Source organism: Piliocolobus tephrosceles, chromosome 8 (genome assembly GCF_002776525.5).
Source record: "Piliocolobus tephrosceles isolate RC106 chromosome 8, ASM277652v3, whole genome shotgun sequence".
Classification (NCBI taxonomy): Eukaryota; Metazoa; Chordata; class Mammalia; order Primates; family Cercopithecidae; genus Piliocolobus; species Piliocolobus tephrosceles.
In genome coordinates, this window is record NC_045441.1 from 45,242,467 (window position 1) to 45,251,975 (window position 9,509).

The 9,509-nt window shown below is 41.3% G+C and overlaps 1 pseudogene; it reads left to right on the forward strand.

The window, feature by feature from the left end:
* Positions 1-992, forward strand: LOC111529408 (annotated as a pseudogene).
* The last annotated feature ends 8,517 nt before the right edge of the window (positions 993-9,509 follow it).

Below are 9,509 nucleotides of genomic sequence, written 5' to 3' on the forward strand. Positions count from 1 at the left end.
ACCCACCTCAGCCTTCCAAAGTGCTGGGAATACGCATGTGAGCTACCGTGCCTGTCCTTGGTTTTAGATATTGACACAGCACATCCTCAACTTATTGTCTCCGAGGATAGAAGAAACTGTGTGATGAAAGAACAAAACCAAATGTTTGTTATAACCCAAGGAGATTTTATTTCTGCCCTGCTGTCCTGGGCTCTCAGAAGTGTAGTTCTGGCAGACATTACTGGAAGGAGAAGTGGGAAATGATCCTAAATGAAAATTGGGAGTGTATCAAGACGGTCTTCTTAGAACCTGGCAGGATCAACCTTCAGTTCTGGGTTGATTTGGGGGCAATTGCATAGAGTGGTTATGCTGCATGAGGTCCTAAAAACGCCCACTTCTGTCAGTAGTAAAATCCAGTAAGATTGGTATTCTTTTGGGCTACGAATTGGGTGATTTTTTAAAGTAATGTAAGTGATAGGTTTGTGCTGTGTATTTTAATGATTCTTTCACAAGAGCTGTTTGGCCTTATTTCTATACTGAAGCAGATTCTGAACATCTTAAAATCTGTTTATTATCAGATACTGAAAGATAAAGAACAAGTAAATGAATCTGTTTCAGTTTTTTGGGTAATTTAGCCAGTAAATTTAATCTTATTTCTTTATTCTTTAAGTTTTACTACTGAAGGCCAGAATAGATTTTTTTCTCCTAAATTTTTGGCAAGTATAAAGCACGTTCAGAATGTCACTTCCATAGATATTATGAGTATCAGTTGTCAAGTGTGTTGATTTCTAAGATAAAATATTTGAGAATTAATATTACCCAACTTGTCCAATAAAATGTTAAGTTGCCTATTTTAAAAAAATCTGTCAATTTTGAATTGCATACCTAGCTAAATTTTTTTTAAGATTGAGGATGAGACGTAAAATAATTTATACAAGTAATATAAACTGTTTACTTAAATTATTTACTTAAATAAATCTAATAACATTTAAATAAATTGCTGTTAACTGTTAGCATTTGTGTAGTGTTTTTTTTTTTTTTAAGTTTTTGCCTTTAAAGCAGATAACAATTTAAACAGAGAAGAAAACAAAAATTCAATGATTGGGAGGAAAATAAAAAGTTTGTATGATGACCTAATTAAGATAATGTAAAGGATAAAATTTTAATATTTGTTTTTACACATTTTTGGCCAAAAGTAACCCTGAGATAGTAATGTGCAGAAAATACTATTAATTATATTCTTGAGACTTACTGACTTTGGCACTTAGAGAACCTCCAGCGCAGGCCCAGGATTCCCTAGGTATTTCTCATGGAAATGGAGCAGAAGGCCATGTCCACAAAGATAAATGGATGCTCACCTTCTAGAGACCAGTAGGTGCAGGTTGCAGAAAGAATGGGCCTTTCTTGTAGATCCAGGAAGGGGCTATGGGCACCATCCTAGAAAAGGGGTCTGAAGCTCCATGGAGCCCTCCTGGCTACAGGAGCCACAGAGGGCCCTGGGTGAGGCCAGCCTAGGTTCTCTGTCCTGTCCCTAGCACTTGAGTCCTGCCTCACCTAGCTTTTTCCACCAAGAAATAAGGATGGCAACCCCCAGTGCAGCCCCACTAGAGGAAGGATATCAAGAGTGTCAAGGCCCACACCCACCTTGGTACATTAAGTGACTTTTTGATTAACTAGTCAGTAAGTTAGAGTGGAATGTGCTGCTGCAATCCCCTGAGATCACATTCTAGGAGAAAACCTGGGTGGCACCTGCCTAAGGCTGTACATTGGAGGAAGAATGGTCAGGCCACCTGGGCTTCAGTGAGCATGTGCCCAAGCCAACCCAGGGAGACGTGGGCTTGGCAAGAGCATGCAATAAGGGTGGCATACAGCAGACATGGTGAGCTGTCAGGTGGGCACAGAGGGGTAGGCAGGAGGAGTCCCTGAGGGGGGACTCCTGAACTCAGCCCAGAGATCCCCCAGCTTTTTGAAACACAGGCTGTACCTGGAGCTGCAGAGTGAGCATTGTGCAGTCGCCTGGTAAAAGTGGGGTGAGCAGCCAGTCACTGAGCTTTCATTGCCCATTTTTCTGATGAGCAATTTGAGCCCCCAAAGCCACAAGCCAGGAAGGGCAAAGGCACTGGGCTGAGGCATCACCTTTTTTCTTCACTTGGCTCCCATGAGCCTCAGATCTCCCTGGGCATGCCTTTGAGGAAGAAGATCTCTCTTGTGAATGTAGGCATAGAAGCAGCCAGTCATGTGCGGTAAGCTCACCCACAGCCACTTTTGTGGGCCCACCTGGGCCTCCTCACTCCACTGGCCTGTGAAACCCAACTGGAATTCCCGAGTCCAGAATCCACATTTGGTTCTAGAACCAAAGTGTTCAGCACCCAGGCCAGAGCAGAAGTGGGCCTGTTAATCCCACTGCACAAGGCCCAAATCAGAGAACTGGCTTGACTGTTCAGCTGTACCCAGGCAGTGTGTGTACTGTTCCAAGCAGGTCCTGTTCTCTTCCTGCCTCCAATTATTTCACCTGCAACTTGTCATTTGTACCAGCTTTTTCTCTACCCCCTCATCCTATGGTTTTTTGAACTTCCTCTGAAGACTGCATGAGCTAAGCTTTAAGGGTCACAGTGCTCTAGCCTACTCAGGCTGTGCCAGGAAGGGAGATCTCTCAACCTACCTTGACTCTTAAGAGTCATGTATAAATAGTACCAACTCTAGCAGGAGGGCTGTCACATACTCAGACTCTTTGCTGGTCTCCATACCAAAAGATAGTTTAGAATGACAAGGAAAATAAGACAGACCTGGCAGTTCTGCCTTTTAAAGAGCAGCCGCAACCTTGTCACCTTGAACCACAATTCCAGGGTCTGGTTCAGCATGTCCCACCTTGGAAAATAGTGGAACTGGGGCCTCAGAATGTCTTGGTCCAGTGAAAGTCTGGAGAAGAGGCACCTCAGCAGGCTGTACACACCCAGTCACACCTGTAACGGGAACAGGCCCTACCAACTATGAAGCCATCTCATTAACTTAGACAACCGTACCAGCAATGTGCACACACTTCAGGCCTTTAGTAAACTGTCAACCCAATGATTCAAGAAAAAGCAAATACTTTTTTGAATCTAGTCTCAGGAAAAAGAACCTCCACTTCCTGAACCAGCCTGTATGATGGATGCAACTGACAGTGTTAACTTGGCTCGGGCATACCTGGAGACTGACCATGTATAAAAAATGCTTCTGAATGTTCAGAGTTTTAAGCTAAAAAATCTAGTAGTGGCCAACCTGGAGATTGTTTTTTATCTATGAGGAACATCTGAGCCCCTGGTCTGTCCCATCCTGTGGCATGGAACATAGGCCACACAGGGAATTGAGGCCATTCCTTTTTTGTTAAATGAAGTCTGACAGGTGAAAGGTTGCTCAGAAAAAAAGTGCTAAATAAAAATGCTATACAAACTGCATGCTTTTTGCAAGTGGGCATGGTTATCCTGCTAAGCCCGCTGACACTGGACCTTCTCCCCTCTATGTAAGTCCCCAGTAAAACTCCATATCTCATTCACTGGTTCTGAGTCTCTTCTTTGACATCTTGAACCTGGTGCCATTTCCATGGGAGTCGAATTTGACGTAACTTACCCCATAGTGAGGAAGGATTTCCGACTGCTCAGTGTGCTTCAAAACTCACCAAGGCATCGGCTGTAGAAGGATGCAGTTGTTCTCTTTACGTAAACACTCTCATCCAGGCCTCTTTTCCTTAGATGCACAATCAGTGGAATACCAAAAAAGATGACTAAGAAGCACGTCGTGGTCAGAAGCATGATTAATGCCAGAATAAGCAGTGACCACTTGGAAAGGAAAAGGGAGCATTTTTCTTTCTCCTGTGGGCAGCCCCCAACTTCTGTCATTACTTTCTGGATTCAGGAATGGTTTTTAAGCTCATCCTGCCTCTGGAGGAACCATGGGTCCTGAGTGGTAAACACCTTCACTTAATCCTGCAACAAAGCTTTCTCTTGACAAATACGACCTCTGTGATCATGAGCTTCTAAGCAATCTGGACAGTGCACACCCTGAAAACCTATGAAAGGGAGATGAGTAGGTCTCAGGGAAACAATTTCCCACTTTTTGCCTTGGCAAATTGAAAACAATTATGATGGCAGACTATAACTCCTCATCATGTGAGTTTACAACCAAGGGTTTTTAATCCTAGCTGTGAGAGCTCCAAGTGAAAACCAGAAGTTACTTCACTGCATCTATCAATGAATGGATTGCACAACATTTTGTCTATCATACTGAGGAGTCTTCACTGAAGATTTTCCCATTGAGCATATAAAGACAGGAAAGGGTAAAATAGCAACTCTATGAAATCATTAAATAAAATGTAGAAATGTTCATTTTTGCACATATTTGCATGTATATCTACCCCTAAAGCTGACGTTTTCATAATAAGTTATATGTCAAGTTAAAAAAATTTTTTTTTTCTCAGCTGAGCATGGTGGCTCACACGTGTAATCCCAGCACTTTTGGAGGCCAAGGCGGGTGGATCACCTGAGGTCAGGAGTTCGAAATCAGTCTGGCTAACATGGTGAAACACTGTCTTTACTAAAAATACAAAAAAAAAAAAAAAAAAATTAGCTGGATGTGGTGGCAGACATCTGTAATCCCAGCTACTTGGGAGGCTGAGGCAGGAGAAACACTTGAACCTGGGAGGCGGAGGTTGCAGGTTGCAGTGAGCTGAGATCACGTCACTGCACTCCAGCCTGGGCGACAGAGCAAGACTCCATCTCAAAAAACAAAAAGAATTTTTTATAACAAAGAAAAGACACATATGGTCCAAACATGCCCTGCTGCAGTGGAGTGGGTGTGGCCCTCTCCTGGGAAAGAAGTCAGTGCCCTGGATTATGTATGAGGGATCCATTGGGACACAAAGAGGCAGTCAGAGTCTTGGCCTAGCAACACTAAGACTTGAAGCGGGCTTCAGAAAGCAACAGAGATGGCCCATGACACTGAATGCTAGATGGGCCTGTAACAGTGAAAAATCTGCCCAGGGATCTTAGCAATCCTGCTAGGAGGCCCTAACTATACCCTGGGTTGGAGACTCCTGGGGTAGAGTGGCTACCAGAGAGCCTCAGCAAACGAGTCTTGACCACTATGGCTAAGCCAATCTAAAATAGCTCATCCCTTCTGTTTTACAAAGCAAAATATAGAAAAATAAAGTGAAACAAATGAAATCAAGAGAACGAAAATGAAATTTAAAGATAAATTTAAAGTAAGAAATAGTAAGGACAAACTGAAATAAAGAAAAATAAACAAATGTGATTAAGATCAGTGAAAAATAAAATGAAGATGAAGATAATAAATACAATAAAATCAAGAGAAATAAATGGAATAATTTGCAATAAAATAAGAAAATTTTAAGAATTAGAAAAATGAAAAACTTGGAGAAAAATAATATGAGGGGATATGAATGGAAATAAAAGAAACAAAAAGAAATTAAATAAAACATTACAAGCAAGAAGAATTCTAGAAAATTTGAAATGAAGAGAATGTAATGAGAAAAAATAGAAATAAAATTAATAGAAAACAATGAAAGTAGGGCCGGGCGCGGTGGCTCAAGCCTGTAATCCCAGTACTTTGGGAGGCCGAGACGGGCGGATCACGAGGTCAGGAGATCGAGACCATCCTGGCTAACATGGTGAAACCCCGTCTCTACTAAAAAATACAAAAAACTAGCTGGGCGAGGTGGCAGGCGCCTGTAGTCCCAGCTTACTCGGGAGGCTGAGGCAGGAGAATGGCGTAAACCCCGGAGGCGGAGCTTGTAGTGAGCTAAGATCCGGCCACTACACTCCAGCCTGGGCGACAGAGCAAGACTCCGTCTCAAAAAAAAAAAAAAAAAAAAAAAAAAAACAATGAAAGTAAAAGATAAAGGCAAATGCAAAGGGAAATAAAATATTAAAAAGAAAAATAAGACCTGGGAATAATCTACAAAACATTTCACCCAACAATAGCATAATACATAATATTTCTAATTGCGTATGGCACGTATACTAAGATAGGCAAACTTCTAAGGTAGAATGCAAGTTTTAGCATAAACAAATGGTAATCATAAAAAGTATTATTTCTGACTACAATGAAATATAACTGGAAGTTAAAAACCAAAACAAAACTACCATGCCTGCATATATATGAAAACTTGACAAATTATTTGGCATACTATTTTTCAAGACTTAGAACGTGCAAGTTTCTGTAGATGTTAATGGTATTCAAAATGATCTACAAATCAATGAGATCTCTTTCAAAAAAAACAAATGGAACTTTTTGAAGAAGTACTAAAATATTCTAAAGTGTTTGAGTCAATATTTAGCTGTGTCACCCAGGCTGGAGTGCAGTGTCATAATCATGGCTTACTGTAGCCTTGACCTCTCAAGCTCAATTGATTTTCTCACCTCAACCTTACAAGTAACTGGGACTGCAGGTGCATGCCACCAGGCGCAGCAAGTTTTTGTATTTTTTGTAGAAACAGGGTTTCACCACATTGCCCAGGCTGGTCTCAAACTCCTGGGCTCAAGCAATCCACCTGCCTTGGCTTCCCGAAGTTCTGGGATCATAGGAGTGAGCCACCAAAATATTGCCCTATGATTTCTGTAAACACCCAAAAAAACCACAAGTAGCCAAACAACCTGGAAATAAATAATAAACTCAGAGGCATAATTCTTTTTTTGTTTAAAAATATATTGCAAATTTACAGTAATCAAAATACTGTGGTGTTGGCGTAAAGACAGAAAAATGTTGAAACAGATAAAAGAAGCCACATGCATATACTAAGTTTATCTTAAATGAGGGTTCCAAATTCTCATGTTGCAGACCTTTCTCCTTCAGCAAAATTGGGTTCTTGTCACATGACTAGGAAAGATTAGGCTCAGGGACACTCTGAAGGATGAGGAATAGAGTTGATTGGGTTAAAAAACAGAAGAAAAAAAAAAACTCAACAAAGTAAGTCGGAGTCCTATTTACAGGCTCCACCTCCTAGATTGGTGAACACTAGACCATCACACAGAAACTGAAGAGGCCAGGCTCCTCCTCCCTGCACAAGGGGTAAACTTTCCACGGCTCCACTCCCTTCCCCCAGTGTGCAGGTGGACATTATTCAGAGAGAATCAGTTAGCAAAAGGCAGGCTTCATTGGGACCAGCAGTCTGATTTTTTAGCCTTCAGGCTGTTTTAGGCTTGAAGATGGGGTTTCGCCCAGGACCCTTGGCTGTTTTCTAACTGTTATTTCCCTCTCTAAAGAAGTACATCTAACTGCTGTTAGAATCAAAATAAAGATGAGGACAAAAAACACTTTTAACTGCTTCCTGCTGACAGGGAGCACTGTTTTGGAAAAATGGCAGTCAGATCTCCCTAAGAGGCCTATCTAAGTGTCCCCTATGAAAAGGGCCATTGTCCAAGGCTGTGGTTGTGTGACTGTTTGAAGTTTGGTAGCCTGAAGGTAGGAAGAATCAAACTGGGTTATTAAAAAGCATGTATTGAAACAAAACAGGGAAGGTGGCAAGGACAGCTCAAAAATTCCAAAGTCTTTTACCAGTTTGCATAGGGAGAGGGTGGCCAAAAGCCCAACTGGGGAAAACAAGAAAAAAAAAAAAACCCTTTTACCCTTTTGCCAGCATGTCAGGCTTCTGGGTTCTTTTGTTCTGAGTCCAATCCTAAGCCACTCAGTGTAAGGTTTGGGAAATTAATTCTTCCAAGCTTGGAGGATGCATCTGAGGGGACTGCCCCATAGTATGAAGACATGATTACCTATCTGTAAAGTGAAGACAGAGGAGATAAAAGGAAAACAGCATGTTTTCAAAGGAGTCCCAAGGGTTCAGGATGCATTTGAAAAGGGTATAGACTGAAGATGAATGAATGACTACTCATCTAGAAAGAGAGAAGCAGGTGTCCCTGGTTCCTTTTTCGTCCTACCAAATACCCAGGGTATGTTGACAGATAGAAGAAAGAATGTTCTCTTTTCCCCTTCCATCCTTGTATCCCCAAGTCCCAGTGATTGTGACTGGGTGCCATCCATGGGTGTCCAAGCACCTTTCACCCCGGTTAATAGGGAGGCCTAGTGGGGTGGAAATATCTGCTCTTACCCTATCTCTCTGCTGTCTGTGGTTCTGGAGTTGACTAGACCTCATTTATTCCACAGATCGTAGCATGATCTTTATCTATGAAATGGGAGGCTTGGCTTAATCGGCTGGAATTAGTCATGCTCACCTGCACTGTGCCTTTTAACCTCCATTATCATCTGCCTGTGGATTTCTCAGATCCCATATTCTTTCCTAGGGCTTCAACCTGAAGCTTGGAATTGAGGTTGGGACAAAAATATGTCTCAGAGGATTGCATAGACTCCTTATGAGCTGAATGCTAAGATGAAGCTGTGGAATTGAGTCCTCTTTCCACAAGGGAGAGAAAAGAATGTCTTTTGACACACCCAGATAACTAGTGGCTATAGTTACTGAGATTGGGATGGGCACCCTATTTATTCCCATCACTCTGCAGGATTTGCAGAATAATTGCCCAGAAATAGAATATTAATCCAGATTTTTACATTACCCATCCCTTTTTGTTTCTTCTGAGCTACAGTTGAAGATCGCTAGTTGGTTCACAGGAATAAACAGGGTTGGTCTAAAATGTAGGCAAAAACTCAAAACTAATGAGTTTAGAATTTAATGACAAATGTATAATAAGTTTTGAAACATAATCTTTATCCAGTCCTCTTTTCTGTTAAAAACAAATCATGATAGGACTGAGTTATTTGTGAAATAAACTTCAGTCTTATACTATACTTGGCCTGATTATTTGCATAAAGTGCAGCAAGAATAATTATTTTTACGTAGGTCTTTTACATTGGCTTTGATGGAACTCTGTTCCACAAGAAATTTTAGATTGGACTTTCTAAAGTCAAGCCCAGCCATGGGTTTGTACTATCAAATACTTACGAGTTGGGTGATCCTCTCCTCTTGAGGTCCCAAGATAAACTTGGGGCTCCTGGGCCTATCAGAAAGTGTCATTCTTTACTTACCACAGATCAGGAACCCTGCACAAGGACTGTATAGATGAGGTGTGAGGCCAGTTTTTCCAACAGGCTTTTATTGGCGCTGCAAGTTGAGCTTGATTCCATAAAGGGAAGCATACCCGATGCAAACAGCCATATTGCCATAGGTTAAGAATACTCACATTATTTTTCAAATTCTGGAGAAGCCAGGCAGAGAGAGAAACATGCTCCAAATTTTGTTCACAGGAGTGCACCTTAGTGAAATATTAAAGGCTGTAAATAAGCTCAAAATAAGTTTCCTTGATGCTGGTAAACAATACAATGATCAGTAATGTTACAAGCAAAAGTCAGAAAGATTACTTCAGTTTTCTATTAGTCCAGTCCATTCAGTTAACTCTTGTTTTGTTTAATATTCATGAACATTTTAGCACTTCATGAGTCCTGTACGTTTTTCCTATATTCCAATGTCACAAGCTCCAAGGTTATCAGAAGCATGCATTTAAGAGCACCTGTCAAAGTTCTAT